At 38.0% G+C, this 20,228-nt stretch overlaps 1 protein-coding gene and 1 non-coding gene across 2 annotated transcripts in view; one reads left to right on the forward strand and one right to left on the reverse strand.

Moving 5' to 3' along the window:
* Gpc5 (glypican 5) overlaps positions 1 to 20,228 on the reverse strand; it is a 745,602-nt gene that overhangs the window by 490,967 nt on the left and 234,407 nt on the right.
* LOC127691808 (U6 spliceosomal RNA) lies at positions 11,811 to 11,915 on the forward strand. Its single transcript, XR_007979381.1, has one exon. It is a non-coding gene; the product is annotated as a U6 spliceosomal RNA (small nuclear RNA).

Below are 20,228 nucleotides of genomic sequence, written 5' to 3' on the forward strand. Positions count from 1 at the left end.
ACATTTGAAGAGGTTGTAAAACAACCAAAAGTCATAAAAAGGGAACTAATAACTATAGGTGAAAGGACAGAAGATAAAATATTGACTGGGTTTATCTATACAAATGTTCACTAATAACTTAGTTATGGTTTTAAACTTTCAATGAACTTCTGTAAGACAAGTGATAGATGTTTAGCTAGATAATTACTTCTAATGGAAGAGAACGAGATTCAAAGGGAATGCAGAGTGGAATAACTTAGAAACTATAGGTAACATAAAAAAAAAACTAAGAGAGCTATGTGCAGAATGCAGAGAGAAACAGGAAAAAAGAAAATGCTGCAGAGAACAGAAGGAGCCAGGCAGGCTTCTTACCGTGGGACAGAACAGGTCCCACGGTGAGGAGAAGGCAGGCTTGTTCTTTTTAAAAGGAACAAAACATTTTTCTTATAAACATGGGTTTAATTCATTTAGCATTAAAAGGGGGGAAGCCTTTTCTTTCTCGATGCAGTAAATATTGGAGTTCATTTTTCATCCAGAATAAGTGAGTTCTTTATGCACCGGTGCTTGGTTTTTTGCTACATATACATATGTAAGTATGGAGGTGTATTGTATATATGTAATTGTGAGAATGTATGCCTGTGTGTAAGTATGTAATTGTGAGAATGCATACAAGCTGGACCCAACTGAATCTGTGTGGAAATGTGGAAATGAAATCTCTGTATGTTTGAAGCTGTGTATGAACTTATGCGAGATTATGCATATTCACTTATGTAAAAGTTTTTCTATCTGTGTTATTCTCTTTTCCTAATTCAATAGAAGTTTATTGCTCTAAACTTCCCACCAGCCTGGCAAGCAAGACACATCTGGAAACAGAGAAAAGGTTCTAGCAACTAATCCTTTACTTAGGCTGCTGTTTTAGGATGAGGGGCTAAGTGCCTAAAACTGTACTGTGTTCAGAGAAACACAGAAGGCAGGTCAGCTACATTAGCATATTAACTTAGACAAGTAAACTTTTTATTATACAGCAACCCTAAGTTTTTCATAAGACAAAGTCTTATCCCTGCAGACTCTCTCCCCCCTCCGCTGCCTCAAGAAGAACCTACAAGAAAGAAGAAACCTCCCAGCCAGGACTGGCTCTCAGCAATACATGGCCACACGACTGATTAGAAGTACATGTTTGCAAAGTGGGAATGTTGCAGAAGAACCTTCAAAATTATTGTATCTTGAGTCCCCATAGCAATCATTCATTAACCAGTAACCTAACATCCTTTTGACTGGCAGGTAAGACCTGTGGAAGTGAGACCACTAGGTTATGTCAAGACAAACAATATATATAATTATATATAATTATACATATATATCAAAACAATTATATGCATATATATATATATATATATATATAAAGTAGGCTATATCAAAACAAAAGCTAAAGTATCATCAGATAGCATATATTTTAACATTTTAGTTTAGTGCAGCACTGTCTATGTTTTTATTGATCATTTTATATTGTTTTGATATTTGAATATATTCATATATGTGTATATATACATATAAATATGAAAGATTTAAAAAGAGGTAATGAATTTAATTATAATTCCCTCCAAAAATATTATTACAAACTTGGAAAGAAACCTATAACTGACATTTCCCCACTGCCTATCTGATACAACCCTAGCCCCTCACCAATGTATGTAAGCACCTAGATTTATGACTTTCTACTCTTCAGTGAGTATGACACCTAACAGCTTCTACAGTGGAACTTGTCATTTGGGCATGCTAATGTCATATTACAGGGCCATGGTCACTTGTGCTTGGCTCAGAGTAATCTCCCTTATTCCATTTGGATTGAAGGCTGTGTTCACATCAACATCCTACTCATTTGAGAGACTGCTGAGACCTTGTGCCAAGGTGTCCTCAGAAGAGGCCAGCCACTGATGTACTTATGTCCAGCAGGGATGCCTCCCTCTGATGAGTATATCTCTGATCACTGATCATTCCCTTCCTTCTGGGACTGAATTGCTTAAGAAGTCAAGCACCTCTACAGGGTATGCTGAAAAACAAACACACGACAGGGAAAAGGGTTGTTTTTGGAAGGTTTTTAATATCTTATTTTCTTTACCCCAAAAGATTATCAAAATAACAAAGGAAAAAAAGAAAGTTGTCTGAGTTTTTTTTTTTTCTTTTTGATTACTCAGCTCAGTTCAGCACTGCCTGTGTTTTCACTGATTGTTTTATATTGTTTTGACATTTCAATTATGTTTGGCATTACTTGCTTTTGAAATACTGAGTTTGGTATTATTTTGGGTTTTGTTTTTATAAAACAGGGTCGCTCTATGCAACCCAGGCCATCCTCAAATGCATAATGTGCCTCATAATGCCCCAAGGTGATGATCCTTCAGCTTCAGCTTCCCTGGTGCTGTGGTATAAGCTGTGTCCCAATGTCAACCTATGGCATTGGATGTGTCCCAATGTCAACCTATGGTATTGGATTTATTTGCCAAGGGAATGATTTATAACCTTTTCATCGTTTAGCATATCTATTAAAAATTTTAACTCCTTCTTTGTTCCCTCCTCTGTCCCTACCAAACACAACTTTGCTTATGCTGCCTTTGCTGTGGTAAACCCTTGACCCATACTTACAGACAACTCTCTCAATCACATCACAAGTCTCGTCTTCCACAGTCACTCCTAAGATTAACTTGCTTTTCTTCCGTGCTAATGTTACATTTCTTCACTTCACCAACACGTATATGAATATACATACCATATACAGTCAGAGTCCAACTGCGATAGGACATTGAGTTTCTACTTAAAACAAATCAGGCAGAAATGAATAGTTCCGTCTTATTCAACTTTTAATTCTAAATAGGCCTTCAATCTTTAGATAAATCCTACCCGTATTAGCAAAGGCAGTTTATGTTGATCACTTTCCTGATTCAAATGTTTGTCCTATTCAGAACATCCCCACAGAACACCCAGAATTAATGTTCAACCAAAAACTTGGGTAGCCCATGGCCAATCCGTTTAATATATAAAATTAACCTTTATACCTTTATAACATCTAGCATTTCAAAAAAATATATGAAGATTCAATTGTCTTCTTATAGCCAAAGTTCAATGGTATACATATGGCATTTGCTACAAAATTAAAGTGACAGCACTCAATTAGCTAAAAGTTATAAAGAAAGTTTAAGGACTTCCCTTTGTTGTTTCTAGAACAATGCAAATGCACAAGACAATAGAACAAAGAGACACAATAGCAATAATGCTCTTAGATTTCTTTTGTTTTCCTGGAGAATCAGTACTTATTTCTCTCCTCAGTCAACAATTGCCCCTGAGTACCTCCTAAGGTCAGGTCCTAAATCATATTAGATCAAAGATTTCTATGTCGAGATGGGAAAGTTTTAAAAAAATGTGTACAGAAAAATAAATAATAGAGCAAGGACCAGGAACAGTGTCGCTCCTCTTTGTCATGCTGTACCACACACAGCTCTAACTGGAGATGGATTCTTGCACCACCATCTAGGGAAAAGCCCGCCAAAAAGGAACTCGTTTCTACACTTTTTCATATACACAGTTAAATAGTGCAGATTCCTTAGGAATATTCTTATTCTAGTCTCCTAAGAAGGACTGGGATGGTTGTCAGACTAAAAGAGCCAAGAAATACCTGGGAGACTAGTCTTTCAGACTGTCACTATGGTGACCAATTCAATCACCTGAATGAGTGCGGGAAGACCCATCCTGGCTGTGAGTGGGACCATTCACTTGGTCAGGGGCCCTGGACTACATGGGCTGGGAAAACTAGTGGAGCACACACAAACATTTATTATTCTCTGTCTCTAGACCTTAGATGCAATGTTACCGGCTGTTTCAAGTTCCTGCTGCCTTGACATCCCCACCATGATGGGCTGTACTATGAACTGCATTTATCAAACCAACAGGGAAAGAAACCAGGACTGAAATTGTAACTCAATCTGAGAAGAACAAAATGAGCATCTGGTATTTACTTGAACAATTTGGTTAGTACAGCAGTTCAAGACATTCAGTCACCTTGATAATGGTTAGTCCCCGAAAAATGACATAAATAATCTGTTTTTGCAAGAAAAGTGAGAAAGCGATTCCCTTTTGATTAAATACATGGCAGCTCAAAACACAATGTCACTCAAGTTTCTAGATGATTCCTATCACCTAGCATAGCTGCAAAACATATCACTAGAGTTGACTGTGAACATGGAGACATGAAATTAACAGATGTGAAAAATAATTTAAATAAAAAATATATCCTTGGGCATACATTCATTATATCAACCTAGGCAAATATTGCCAAAGTTAATCAACTTAATTAGGGTTAACTTGCACTCAATGCACTAATTATGCCTACATATCAAAAGCAAAGCTCATTGAGATGTCTAAATTAAATCTAATTATCCTTTGTGATCATTTCCTGGGATTTAATTGCTTACCAATGTCAAACATAGGGAGAAATTCCAAGCAGTATGAACCCTAACTGTCAGGATGTTGTCTTAGCTGCTTTTGCTCCAGGAAAGGAAAGGAAGGCTTAAAGGGCTTTTCTTTTTCCTTTCCTTTCTTTTAAAACATCCTATCACTTTCTTTATGGGAGAAAATATTTTGGCAATTTCATGCCAAGCTGGTTCATTTTTCAAAATAGTCTGCAGTCTTGGAGAGATAATCATGCTGAAGCTGTTCCTAGTAACTGAAGGATGGTCTGAGAAGTGTTTTATATTCCACAGTCACACTGCACAGTCCATGTTGCACTCTCCAATGGCCTCCGCTGCAGCAGCAGCCTTCCGAGTTATTGACCAGTTCAAACAATAAGAAGCCCAGTGATTGGTGGTAGGCTGCGGAGTTCACAGCAGGCTTAGGTTTCTATCTTTTTTTAAAAAATGAGTTAATCATCTTTTAAAGATTTTTATTTATTTATTATATGTAAGTACACTGTAGGTGTCTTCAGACACCCCAAAAGAGAGCATCAGATCTCATTACGGATGGTTGTGAGTGATCATGTGGTTGCTGGGATTTGAACTCAGGACCTTTGGAAGAGCAGTCAGTGCTCTTAAACACTGAGCCATCTAAGAGCACTTTTGGTCTTTCTAATTCTTCATAAAATAATGTAAGTTACTGTTGATTTTATTTTCAATTTTTTTTGAAAATTTGAGTTTTTTATCTTCTGCACTTGCATAACCCCACAAACATCAAAACTATCTTTGATTCTTTATCTAGTTCATAATTTGTTCAGATTTATTACATTGTATACTATAGCCACCACTGTAGTCTATACATCCATGTCTCTGATAATTACAACATACTTAATAGTCTATATACTCTATGAATTCTCATCCCAACAGAATGGATTTATAATCACCAAATACTATAGTGCATATTCCCTCCTCGCATTGTAGAATGATCTCTATTATCAGTATGCTTTGAGTATTGGCCTACCAGTATGCTTCCCATTAAGTTCCAACATATGATTCTATTCTCACTGATAAAACTTTCCCTGTCCTTGACAACCTTGCTAATAACCTCAGTTATAATTAACCTATCCTAGTCTTTTCTATAATGAGGCTTGTTATATTCTGTATCCCTTCAATAAACCATGAGAACAATCAGTATACATTATACTTTAATATCTTAAAACACCCGGTTAAAGATGAATTACTGTTAAAATGGGAATTAGGATGCCTGAGTTACTTTCCATTGCTGTGATTAAGACACCATGGCCAAGATAATTTATGAAGAAAAGCATTTAGTTTTGAGGTTAATTTTCAAAGGTAGACATGGGTGCTAGAGCAGTAGCTGAGAGCCCACATCTGATAGGCAAGTACAAGCACAAAGCAGGGGAAAAGAACACCTTGACTGAGAGTGGTGTGAGTCTTTTGCAACCTCACAGCCTGCCTCCATTTATATACTCCTGCAATAAGTCCACACTCCTAATCCTTCTCAAACAATTATTCAAACCAAAAACCAAGCATTAAAATATATGAGCCTATGGGGGCCATTTTTATTCAAACCATCATACTGGATTATCAAAATGTATAATGTCCTTGCTAGCTAGTCAGCACATCCTCTCTGATTTCCAAATAGGATCATCATTGTATTAGCTAGAGAAAGATCTATGGAAGAAATTAGTATTGCCAAAAGCTAACATTGCAGAAAAAATTTAAGAGAAAGATATACCCAAATCAAAAGACAGATTATTTTTATAAGGAGTAAGTGAAATCAAAGAAGGGAGTTTTGTGTGTTAATGACAAATTTCTACTGAAAATTCATTTTTAAACAAATTTATGCACACAAGGAATACATTTCTTCTCATCAAGTGGGTTTGGTATCACTGCCGTTCTTGAGCTTTCAGAATGAGTGGCTGTTCCTGAGAACTCACCTATGGTTTTGATGAAAATGTTACTTATCTTGAAACATAACAATACCCAAGCACAAGAAGAGCTTCCTCTGTTTTACCATATGCAAAAGCCACTACCTTTTTCAGTGTGATAACATCACTCTTTTCTACTTCACTACCTTTCCAGTTTGATCATTGTCAACTTAACTGGAATGAGAATCAGCTAGGAGAACAATGTTTGCGTTTGTCTGTAGGGGTGCCTCCACAGAGATTTAACTGAGGTAGCACCACTGGGTAAGACATTGAGCCATCTGCACCCTAGCATGAATATATTATCATCAGCCAGCTCATAATTCTCTATTGTTTTTTTCTCTGCAATGTAAACTTCAACCATGAACCAAAATAACACCCATCTCTCTTACTGCTTGCAACCACAGTTCTAGAGGATCTTATTTCTGATTCTGATGTTCTGATTTTGAACACACACACACACACACACACACACACACACACATACAAACACATATATGCACCCATACATGCACACCTGAAAGAGAAAAATAAAGAAACAGAGATACACAGAGAGAGACAGAGAAACACAGAAAGACAGACACAGAGGCACAGAGATAGAAGAGACAGAGACAGAGAGAGAATTAATCTTTAGGAAGGAAAAGAAAAGAAGCCAAAGGGAGATATGTTGACTAACAAGGGATGTACTAAAATCCTAAAGCCTTTATTTTACCCAATGCCCTGCCCTTTAAACTGGTGTATGAATTTAGCATGACTGGCTTATATCTACAACCTTCACTACTCTGCTGCAATGTGTCTTTTCTAATTAGCTAGAAATTAAACTCTTATTCAGGTTCCCTTTTTGTTCTTCCTACTTTCACTGCTAAAGCATGCAGAAGTGGATCACCATGCTCTTGAAGAAACAGTGCCTCTGTTTCACCTATGCTCAAGGCCTGTTGCAATGCATCATTCCCCTTCTACCAAAATATGACTACTACTGGCTTGCACAACAAAGTCTTCCATCTGCAGCCAGCATCGCAATGACGATCCTGGGGCATATTTTACCAACTTCTCTAGTCTGTATTCCAGGCACAGTTGCTGATGCATTTGTAATTACCATGCAGGATTGCACTGTATTTTTTTTATCTAAGCACTGCCATTTGAACGCACTCCTCTGTTAGGCCTTATAAAGCCAATAGCGTATTGAGTAGTTAATCAATGTGTGCGATTTTTCCCCGACATCTATTTTCACTTTATAAAAATGGATTAGTTGAATACTCCTTGTTAGAAAATGCCACTGCAATTACTGCATTCATTTTCAAAGATATAGAACAATGATTAAAGTATTCTTAGTAAACATTTCCTGTTTTATTGCTTATGTTTGGAATTGTTGGGATGTCAATGGTTTTCCCATAAACAGTGTATTGACATTAACAAGAACCAACTTGACATTTAAATCATTGATATGGTCTGCAATTATTTTCATTTCTGACAAGAGCATTTCATTGTGCTGACATTCTACTATCTTTCATTTTTAGAGAAATATGCCAAAAGACAAGCAAGACAAGGACTCGTGGAAGTATTCTAAAATCCTCCTGAAGTGAGAATAGAAAAACAACTACGACCAAATGACAAATATAATAAAAATTCAATGCAAATATTCTAGAAACTGTGGTCCATAGATTTGAGAATCTGGAACAGAAGGACAGTATCGAAATCCATTTACCCAATGATAAAACATGCCAGGGCAGTAAAGCAACTGGCATGCGCTCATGTCATCTCAATGCTGTGGGCTGCTTGCTGTGTAGGCAGCTTTTTTGTGTGTAGCAGACTGGGGTACATGCTGAAGTGCCTTGCACCCAAGCACTCAAGGAAAGTCCCAGAAGAAAGGTGTCTTTCCTCACCTCTGTGTGCACTCTCAGACTGCACTGCTGCACAAGTGCATGGCGTGACTCACGTGCCGGAGCGTGGATGCAGACATGGGACTCTTCAGAAAAGAGGATAGAAGTCTGAGTCCTGATCCAAGAGAACAGACAGAGCAGTCTACTCTGAAGCTTCTGTGAGGTTGATTAACTAGTGATAGCTTCATTGACTGTGGAGAAGTTGGAAATTTGCAGGTCCAGAGCTTAATACCATTTACCTTGGTAATCATGTTCTTCATCTCCTTATAACTTCCCTTCCCATATCCTGTCAGTATTTCACCAAACACCTTCTTATTAACAGGGAGAAACCCTCTAAACTATATCAACAGACTGTTCACTTCCACGACCAGAAGGGTAAGTGTGCCTTCAGATAATTCCTAGAGCACATAGCAGAACTTGTCTTGCTTCACTTCTTTATGCTTAGCTTATATTTCCACCAGTATATTTAAAAATAACCTTGATTTATGACTTTTTTGTGATGTTACCTATAAAAGATTCATGATATTGTTACATCATTGAAACATTAAATTTCTTGAACCTATGTTCCCTAACCCACAGTCACTCATATTTGGCTCCAGAACGAGCTACTTTTTACCCTTCTTTCGGTGGCAGCCATACTAATGAAGGGATAAACGTTGGCCATGAACTTCAGTGCACCACAAGCTCTCAGCCTGCTTCAGCATCCCTATGATCTCAAGCACTGTCCACTCTACATATGTCCCCACTGCAGCTCTCCATCACAACCACTTCGTCCATCTCTCCAATGGCAGCTGCCTCCACTTACCATGATGCCTAAGTGTCCCCTTTCATAAATCTGTTGGAGCCTTGCAGTAGATTAGGAGGATTCGTTTTCAAAGGGGAAGTAGGAAGCCAAATTTATGCTGGTACCCCACGACATAGGATGGAGTTATGTTCAGATAATCCCATCATAAGTGTAATTATTGTGGGGAGAAAATCTAGTTAATATGCATATCAAATACCATAGTATTGTCACAAAGTAAGCACACTATTGATGACTCAGTTGTTTGTCCCAAGTTTATGCGGCTGAGTAGGAGTCATGACTGGCTGCTGTCCCTTAGCAAGGAAGGCAAGACATCCAAGCACAGGATGCTAGCCCAACATAATAGCCAAAAAACCCCAAAAACCAAAAACCAAAAAACAAAACCTCAAATTCAGAATCTATTGAATAATTTTTGGCCCATTGGAAGGTGAAATGCTTTTTAACTCCATTGAGAAAGGAACACCTGTACATATGTGTGTGTATTAGTAACCTATTTCTCATAACTAACAGAGTTAATTCATAACTAAACCCACCATACTACAAATCAAATAGCAAACTGATATCAAATATGACTACCAAGGGTTGAAAAGTAATGATAGTGTTAGTGGTGGTGTTGGTTCTTTGGACAGATGTTGGCCTGGAAGTCGCTACAGTCCAGTCTGTTATTAAAGTCACAGTTAGTCCTCTGCTTTTATCTCCCCAATGCTACAATAAGTCCTAGCTAGAGCAATTAGACAACATAAGGAGGTCCAAGGGATACAAATTGGAAAGGAAGAAGTCAAACTATCATTATTTGCAGATGATATGATAGTATACTTAAGTGACCTCAAAAACTCTACTAGAGAACTCCTACAGCTGATAAACAACTTCAGCAAAGTGGCTGGCTACAAAATCAATGCAAGCAAATCAGTAGCCTTTATATACTCAAAGAATAAGCAGGCTGAGAAAGAAATTAGGGAAATGACTCCCTTCACAATAGCTACAAACAGCATAAAGTATCTTGGGGTGACTCTAACCAAACAAGTGAAAGACCTATATGACAAGAACTTCAGATTTCTGAAGAAGGAAATCAAAGAAGATCTCAGAAAATGGAAAAATATTCCATGCTCATGGATTGGCAGAATTAATATAGTTAAAATGGCCATCTTGCCAAAGGCAATCTACAGATTCAATGCTATCCCCATAAAAATCCCAACCCAGTTCTTCATAGAGCTAGAAAGAGCAATTCTTAAATTCATCTGGAATAACAAAAAACCCAGGATAGCTAAAACTATTCTCAACAGTAAAAGAACTTCAGGGGGATTCAGTATCCCAGACCTCAAACTTTACTACAAAGCAATAGTGATAAAAACTGCATGGTATTGGTACAATATCAGGCAAGCAGATCAATGGCATGGGATTGAAGACCCAGAAATGAACCAACACACCTATGGTCACTTGATCTTCGACAAAAGAGCTGAAAGCATCCAGTGGAAAAAAAGATAGTCTTTTCAATAAATGGTCCTGGTTCAATTGGAGGTCAGCATGCAGAAGAATGCGAATTGATCCATTCTGATCTCCATGTACCAAGCTCAACTCCAAATGGATCAAGGACCTCCACATAAAACCTGACACATTGAAACTAATAGAAAAGAAACTGGGGAAGACCCTTGAGGACATGGACACAGGGGAAAAGTTCCTGAATAGAACACCAATAGCTTATGCTCTAAGATCAAGAATTGGCAAATGGGACCTCATAAAACTACAAAGTTTCTGTAAGGCAAAGGACACTCTCAAAAGAACAAAACGTCAACCAACAGATTGGGAAAGGATCTTCACCAACCCTAAATCTGATAGAGGGCTAATATCTAATATATACAAAGAACTCAAGAAGGTAGAACCCAGAGAACCAAATAACCCCATTAAAAAGTGGGGTATGGAGCTAAACAAAGAATTTTCATATGAAGAACTTCAGAGGGCTGAGAAACACTTTAAAAAATGTTCAGCATCATTAATCATTAGGGAAATGCAAATCAAAACAACCCTGGGATTTCACCTTACACCAGTCAGAATGGCTAAGGTCAAAGACTCAGGAGACAGCAGGTGTTGGCGAGGATGTGGAGAAAGAGGAACACTCCTCCACTTCTGGTGGGATTACAAGATGGTGCAACCACTTTGGAAATCAGTCTGGCGGTTCCTCAGAAAACTAGGCATGACACTTCCTGAGGACCCTTGCTATACCACTCCTGGGCATATACCCAGAGGATTCTTCAGCATGCAATAAGGACACATGCTCCACTATGTTCATAGCAGCCCCATTTGTAGTAGCTAGAAGCTGGAAACAACCCAGGTGTCCTTCAACAGATGAATGGATACAAAAAAATGTGGTATATTTACACAATGGAGTACTATTCAGCCATTAGAAACAATGAATTCATGAAATTATTAGAAAAATGGATGGAGCTGGAGAACATCATACTAAGTGAGGTAAACCAGTCTCCCAAGATAAATCATGGTATGCACTCACTGATAAGTGGATATTAGCCTAGAAACTTTGAATACCCAAGACATAATCCACACATTAAATGATGTCCAAAAAGAATGGAGGAGTGGCTCCTGGTTCTGGAAAGACTCAATGCAACAGTATAGGGGAATTCCAGAACAGGGAAGTGGGAAGGGGTAGATGGATGAACAGGGGGAGGGAAGAGGGCTTATGGGACTTGGGGGGAGTGGGGAACCAGAAAAGGGAAAATCATTTGAAATGTAAATAAAAAAATATATCGCTCGCTTCGGCAGCACATATACTAAAATTGGAACGATACAGAGAAGATTAGCATGACCCCTGCGCAAGGATGACACGCAAATTCGTGAAGCGTTCCATATTTTTAAATTGGGGAAGACCCTTGAGGACATCGGTACAGGGAGAAAGTTTCTGAACAGAACACCAATAGCGTATGCTCTAAGAGCAAGAATTGACAAATGGGACCTCATAAAATTACAAAGTTTCTGTAAGGCAAAGGACACCATCAAGAGGACAAATCGGCAACCAACAAATTGGGAAAAGATCTTCACCAATCCTACATCAGATAGAGGGCTAATATCCAATATATATAAAGAACTCAAGAAGTTAGACTCCAGAAAACCAAACAACCCTATTAAAAATGGGGTACAGAGTTAAACAAAGAATTCTCACCTGAAGAACTTCGGATGGCGGAGAAACATCTTAAAAAATGCTCAACTTCATTAGTCATTAGGGAAATGCAAATCAAAACAACACTAAGATTTCATCTTACACCAGTCAGAATGGCTAAGATTAAAAATTCAGGAGACAGCAGGTGTTGGAGAGGGTGTGGAGAAAGAGGAACACTCCTCCACTGCTGGTGGGGTTGCAAATTGGTACAACCACTCTGGAAATCAGTCTGGCGGTTCCTCCGAAAACTGGGCACCTTACTTCCAGAAGATCCTGCTATACCACTCCTGGGCATATACCCAGAAGACTCCCCACCATGTAATAAGGATACATGTTCTACTATGTTCATAGCAGCCCTACTTGTAATTGCCAGATGCTGGAAAGAACCCAGGTATCCCTCAACAGAAGAGTGGATGCAAAAAATGTGGTATATCTACACAATGGAGTACTATTCAGCCATTAGAAACAATGAATTCATGAAATTCTTAGGCAAATGGATGGAGCTACAGAATATCATACTAAGGGAAGTAACCCAGACTCAAAAGGTGAATCATGGTATGCAGTCACTAATAAGTGGATATTAACCTAGAAAACTGGAATACCCAAAACATAATCCACACATCAAATGAGGTACAAGAAGAAAGGAGGAGTGGCCCCTGGTTCTGGAAAGACTCAGTGAAACAGTATTCAGCAAAACCAGAACGGGGAAGTGGGAAGGGGTGGGTGGGAGGACAGGGGAAGAGAAGGGGGTTTGCGGGACTTTCGGGGAGTGGGGGGGCTAGAAAAGGGGAAATCATTTGAAATGTAAATAAATTATATCGAATAAAAAAAAAGAAAAGAAAAGAAAAAAAAACTACATTAAGATTGCCGCATATTTATGTATTTCATTATGCTTATTTCTTTGTACAGGCAGTAGTCTATTCTGATGTAAAGGCTTTCTTTAATGTTCCTTTTACAATAAATCTATTGGGATTTTTTAAAAATATATATATATCAATAAAGAAAATAAATAAATAAATAACAATGCAAAAAAAGAGTGAACCACACCCCAGCCTTTTATTACTACTACCAATAACAGCAATAAATAAAAGTCCCATCGTAATGGTAAACTATCATTAATTATTATTAACGGCAAGTATGAAAAGGCTTCTGACAAAAATCATTGCAGGTCATCAACACACCAAAAAACTAAAGTAAAAAATTCTACTTAAATACAGTAAACTTGTTCTCAAAAACAATTAGCTACCATAATTCTAGAAGAGGTGGGGCAACTAAGAACATATCTTTACTTTTGATATTTAAATTTTCTTTGAGTAATCAAGTAAATTGGAAAAATGACAAAAATATTCTCTGGTGGTCTTCACCTAAAAACTTGTAGGATTATGTGGAAAAAAGTAAGATGAGATGTTGGCAATGAGGGATAGGTGAAGAGGAAAAATCACTTAGTTTTCTAATATCAGCAATGTAAAATGTAAAATAAGAGTTTGTGTACAAAAAGTGTAAAATACTAAACTATTGGAATGAAATCAGAGTCCTTGAATTAACTAAAAAACTATAACTATTAAGTTATATAAAACAGAAATCATACAGAAATCATAATAAGAAATACCATTATAGTAAATAGGGAATACTTTACACAGTAAATTATCAATTCTTCTAAGATAATTAAATAAAAACATAATTTAAACTTATGCCTTGTTTCAATTAATATCTAAAAATGGGCTCCCAAAGATAAGTGACAACAATGAAAAAGGTAATCTTCCTAAATATTAAAATACTATAAACAGTGTAAGTCACAGGCTAGCAATGACATGAAACTATATTAGCAGATTAATCTGATAAAATAACTGATGAATAGAATGTTTACTGATACACATAGGTATTTTCAAAACAATGCTTCAACCATATAATTATTGAAGTTTATGTTCTAGCCCCATGATATCTCAAATCAGTAATTGCATGTATTCAAGTACACTTGTCCTGAGCTCCAGTGACAATATGCCAATGTTCCCAGTGTTCCTACATCGTTCTGCACACAATACTTAAAATAATCTGAGGATATGTGGAGATCATGTTGAGCAAAGCCCTTATAGAGCAGTGATTCAAAGTATTTCCTAATAACAGAAATAAACAGAGAGCATGTTTCCTTTAAGTGAAAGACTTTGGAGATAGAATGGGTTTGCCTACAAAACTAAAGTGTCCAGTTAAACAGTCACCTAGACCGCTGATCAAAGGTAGTAAATGAGATTACAGAATAATGCCTAAAGCCACTTCTGGTTATGAGATCCATTGACAAGTTTAATTTCACTATGTCAGTGGACTACCCTGATTCTATCATGCCCAGGTGTTGGTTGGCAGTAGGCTGGTTATCCAGAACATAAATTCGAATGGCTCCCTATTCCCCAGTGGCCTTTTCTACAACCCATTCATGCAAACTCTTAGTTTATCCTCCCAACTATTAAATCAGAAAACTGCACAGGTGGATAGAACACAGAGAGGCTTTCCTACTCTACACAAAAGCTTGAACTAATTCTATTTCATAATGTTTCTAGCCTTCAGTGGACTATAATTCCTATGCCATATTCATAATGTGATACCTTTAACAAAATGTGAAGTAAAAAATGACCTAATTGCAGAACTGTGAGACACAGATAAGTTAAAGTGAAGGAAAAATATTGAGAAACCTTGAAAGCATTTTGTTGCATGAAGCAACTTAATTCATCCCAAATGTTATGCTACACTAAGTTATATGATTCTGCCAGATGCTTCTCTTTAGAAGAATTTTATCATACCAAAGAGAGCAATTTCTTTTAATGAGAATATTTTTGAATAATATTTGTTCTTGAAAACAGTGCTTTCTTTGTTTCATATCTAATGAGAATAATTCCTTTGATTCATAGGTGTTTTTATTCTTTTGCTGGTTCAATCAAAATACCAATTAACTACACGTATCATATGAGAATGAAGTGGGCACCTTCAGCTCCGTCTCAGAATGTGCACATCAATCACAGAAAGCACATGATCTGCATCACGAGAATCCACAGGTTAAGAATTATAACCAGAGTCTGTGGTTAATGTCCCAGTTTAGTTTCACCTCTAGGTAAGGAGCTAATGTAAAATCTGAAGGGTGAAAAAACAATAAAGAGACTTTGTCTCAGTTGTCATAAACTGAAAGCAATGCACACACCTTAACCTCAACATGGAATATCAGTCTGCTTTTCACCAAGATGTGTGAGAAGTGTTTAGTGATGCAGACCTTGTGCAGACAAAATGAATAGATATATTTAGAGAGGGGGCATACAGAGAAACACCATCACTTCAAACTTGGAAAAGGAAAAACGCATAGTAATTTGCCTCTGAGAAAGGTAAATAAACCAAACTATAACTCAAAATTGAACAGTGAAATGCATTTCCAACAGGCAGTCACAGGGGTGACTATGAAGCAGAAGGCATGCGGTGAAAACCGCCATTGCTGTGGTTTGGATATAATGGCCCCAAAGGCTCCTGTGTTGAAGGATTGGTCTGGCAAAGCAGTACTCATTAAAAGCGACTTCCCTACCTCATGGGGGGTGGGGGTGGAACTAATCCATTGATAAGTGTTTTACTGGGACACACTTGGAGGAAGTCAGTCTGTGGTGTGACCTTGAGGAATGCATCTCAGGCACCCACCCTTTTTCTTTCTCTTTATGTTTTCATTGTGTTGAGTCAAGTTCCTCTCATCTATGAAGCTCATTTTCAGGATGCCCTGCCTAGTCACAAGTCTAAAGGAAACAGAGTTATCAACTAGGAACTGAAATCCCTGTAACTGTGGCCTGACAAAAAGCCTCTCCTCTTTAAGACACCTTGAGGAAAAGCTGGGGTTTGCTGGATGAATGACATATGCTGGGATAGTTTATCAGTGTGCAGCACATTTGCAAAATAACATCTAATCACTTTCCTTGGGACTGAAACAAGAACTAAGACATCTTCACAGAACCAAGAAAAACCAATCTTGTGTGTGCATTTGTATGTGTGTATGTGTGTGTGTGTGTGTGTGTTTAACCTAACAATACTATTCTAACATAATGAAAATGTCAAGTGTACTATTGCTATATGATATGTCATAATATTATCTAAGGTTATGTCTAATCTCAAAATTTTGAATTCCTTAAAAGTAAATACTGTTTCCATTAAATGATGGGACTTACTTTATTGTATGTGCTAAAAATAAAATCAGTCAATAGTGTAAAATGTTAATGCAGTGGTGATAGCTCAGTGAACCAATTTGTGATTTAATATTTTGCAAATCAAATCCAAGTAAAAGCAGTTGAGAACTAATCTCAGGACAAACATATAACGTCAAAAGTTAAAAAAAATATATATTACATGCATTTGTACAGAACCATAAAGGTATATTCATAATGTGTATGAATATATATTAGTCCATTTCTAAATTGATGTTATATGAAACAAGATAATTAATATCATTTAACATTATTTGAAATCCTTTGATCTGTAATGAGATAATGAGAAAAGCATTGACAAAAATAACAAGATTCTTTGGTTCTTTAATGGCAGAACCTTAAGAGCATCAATGTCTTAAATGTAGTACTCAGCATTCTGGAGTAACCTACACTGGAAAGCACAAGTCAACAGCTACCCATTCTCTTCGAGGAAAGCTAAACCCTGGTTTCTAGACGATCTGGGTTAAGAACAATCGTTTCGGTGTCATGCCTTCAAAGACTTTGCGAACACTTTAACAGCCTTCCCATGAGCCTCCCAGCACGGGCCAGTGCTACTCTTCTCTCACAGTGTTGATGTACCCATCACTCTTCCTGTGTGCCCGACATTTCAGCCTGCATAGCAGCAGGAGCAAAGTCACGTTTGAGAAGCCATTTAAATAACTACAGTGGACAGAGTAATGACATCACAACTAATCTGTCTGGAAGGGAGTGCGCTGGCAGGGGTGATAAAGCAATCACTGCAAGTGGGAAGATGCTACGGTAAGCGCACAATGGAAAGATGGTAGCAATAAGTATAATGACGTGGGGGTGGAAGCTAACAGACCAGTGAGAGACACTGAAGAACGGGAGGAAATTCAACAAGACGGTGGCAGCAAAACATATAGACAGCCGTACAAAATGCTGAACACAGAACAGAGAGCAAAACTTGAGGTCCAAATGTGTTCAGGGCTTAAAATTTGGTGGACCCCAAGAAACAGAAAAATAAACTCCACTCTTACTGCCAGCTACTATCTCAATTCTCTGCAATGCCATATACCAAAATGAACACATATATCAAAACCTATACATTTTTCTTCTTTCCAGTTTGCGTTTCTGGACCCCCATGTAGTTCGTCTTTATCAAAGATTCTTTCACTACTCAATGAAATTAATTTTGAAAACTGCTCTGGTGACTTGCAACAGGTGTCTGAATCCATTAACAATTTCTACCCCTCAGCACAGGCAAGGCCTCATTGGTATTTGAATGTTGCTCCTTGGCTTGTTTTCCAGGGCTTTATATGTTCTCAGGGTTCCTTCCTCCTTCCTCTCCGGTCACTGATGGTCTCCCTATTGGTCATTCCTCCCTCAATTCCTCTCATTTTAGGGAGTCCAGAGCATATACATCAGTCCTGCTCTCTGCCTAAACTTGCATTTTGATCTCTTGAAGTCTCAGGTGTAAACAATATAAGTGAGGCTCATATACCTACGCCAGACCTCTTTTCTACTCTTTATAGGACTAGACTGTGAGAAATACAGCCATCTCAGGTCATTGCTAACAGCACTAGCTGCTCTTCCCTTCACTCAAAATAAAGTCAAGGATTTCCTTTTTTTATCTCATATTTTACAACCTGACAGTTGTTTCCCCTTGTCCTGTCCCAGACTTTATCCTTTACCTACCCAGTTCTTTGGTCCATTCCTCCTCCATTCCACTTCAGAAAAGGGCATACCTCCCAGGGATATCAACCAAATGTGGTATATCAAGTTGCAATAAAACTAGGCAGCTCCCTTATAGCAAGGCTGGACAAGGCAGCCCAGTCCAAAAGGAAAAGGTCCAAAGGCCCGCAGAAGAGTCAGAAATAGCCCCTGCTCCCACTGTTAGAAGTCCTACAAGCAACACAACCATTAGTGCAGAGGACCTAGGTCAGTCCTATGCAGGGTCTTTGGTTGTCAGTTTAGTCTATGTGAACCCCTATGGGCTATGGTTAGTTGATTTTGTGTGTGTGTGTGTGTGTGTGTGTGTGTGTGTGTGTGTGTGTATGTGTGTGTGTGTGGTGTCCTCATCCCCTCTAGCTCCTACAGTCCTTCCTCCTCTGTCTTCCATAGGATTCTCTGATCTCTACCTAATATTTCACATCTGCTTCCATCAGTTGCTGGGTGAAACCTCTCCGATGATGATTATAGTAGGTTTCTGTCTATGAGTATAGCAGAATACTTCTAAAAATCACTTTATTGACTTTTGAGGGTGGACCAGTCATGTTTGTTTCTATCCTAGGTGTCTCAGATATCCAGCTTTTGGTTCCTGATGTCTAAGCAGTGTTAAGTATGGGTTTCCTCTCATAGCATGGGTCTCAAGCTGGACTGGTCACTCTCTCAATTTCGGCATCACCTTTACCACGCCATATCTTGTAGGCAGGACAAACTGTGGATTGAAAGATTTGAGGCAGGGTTTGTGTGTTCCAATCCCTCTACTGGAAGACTTTTACTCCCAATTCCAGTTGTCTCTCCCAATACTCTCTCCCTTTATCCTCCCCCAATCTGATCCCTCCATTCCTGTCTCCATCAAATATCCCCAGTCCACTCGTGAAGTTTTTTATTCGTCCTTTACATGCATCTCCCTTGACCCCTCCTTGTTCTGTAGTGCCTTTAGCTCTGTGGGCTGTAGTATGGTTATCTTTTACTTTACAGGTAATACCCACATATAAATAAATACGTACCATGTTTGTCTTTCTGGGTTACCTCGCTCAGGAGTAATTTTTCTAGTTCTTTCTATTTTCCTAAAAATTTCATGATATTATTTTGTTTTAGTAGTTGAGTAAGACTCCATTGTATAAATATATTTTCTTTATCCATTCTTCAGTTGAGTGACATCTAGGTTGTTTCTAGTTTCTGGCTATTATGAATAAAGCTGCTATTAATTCAGTTGAGCAAGGGTCCTGTAGTAGGATGGAGCATCCTTTGGGGATATGCACAAGAGTAGTATAGGTAGGTTTTGTGGTAGATCAATTCCCAATTTTCCAAGGAACCAACTATATTGACTGTATATGTTTGGACTCCCGCCAGCAGTACAGGAGAGTTCCCCTTGCTCCACATCTTCACTAGCATAAGATGTCACTTGTATTTTCAATCTTAGCCATTCTAACAGGTATAAAATGGGACTCTCAAACTCATTTTGATTTGCATTTCCTTGATGGCCAAGGGTGTTGAGTATCTCTTTGAGTGCTTCTTGGCAACTAGAGGTTCCTCTATTGAGAATTCTCTGTTCAAATTCATATTCCATTTTTAATTGAATTATTTGGTTTGTTTATGTCTTATTTCTTGAGTTCTTTATATATTTTATAAATTGTCCTTCTCCCAGATATGGAGGTAATTAATTTTTTTTTCCTATTCTGTAGGCTGCCCGAAAACAAGGATTTCTCAAAGTCCAACAGTAGTATGAATGACTAGATCAGTGGTTCTGAACTTGTAGGTGATGACCTTTTCACAGGGGTTGCATATCAGATATCCTGCATAACATATATTTACATGAGGATTCATAACAATAGCAAAATTAGAGTGAGTAAATAGCAATGAAAATAATTTCATTGTTGGGGGAATGACTACAACACAAGGATCTGTATTAAAGGGTCATGGCACTAGGAAAGTTAAGAACCAGGGGACTAGACCAATTCTCTCTCACCTCTCTGCCTCATCTCCTCATGCTTCTACAAGCACAGCATGCACACTCATGACATACGGGACATATGGCCTATCCCTGCATTGTAGAAAGGCTCTTCCCTCAATGTCCTCATGGACACTTCTCTTTCAATTTT

This window comes from Apodemus sylvaticus, chromosome 8, assembly GCF_947179515.1.
Source record: "Apodemus sylvaticus chromosome 8, mApoSyl1.1, whole genome shotgun sequence".
Classification (NCBI taxonomy): Eukaryota; Metazoa; Chordata; class Mammalia; order Rodentia; family Muridae; genus Apodemus; species Apodemus sylvaticus.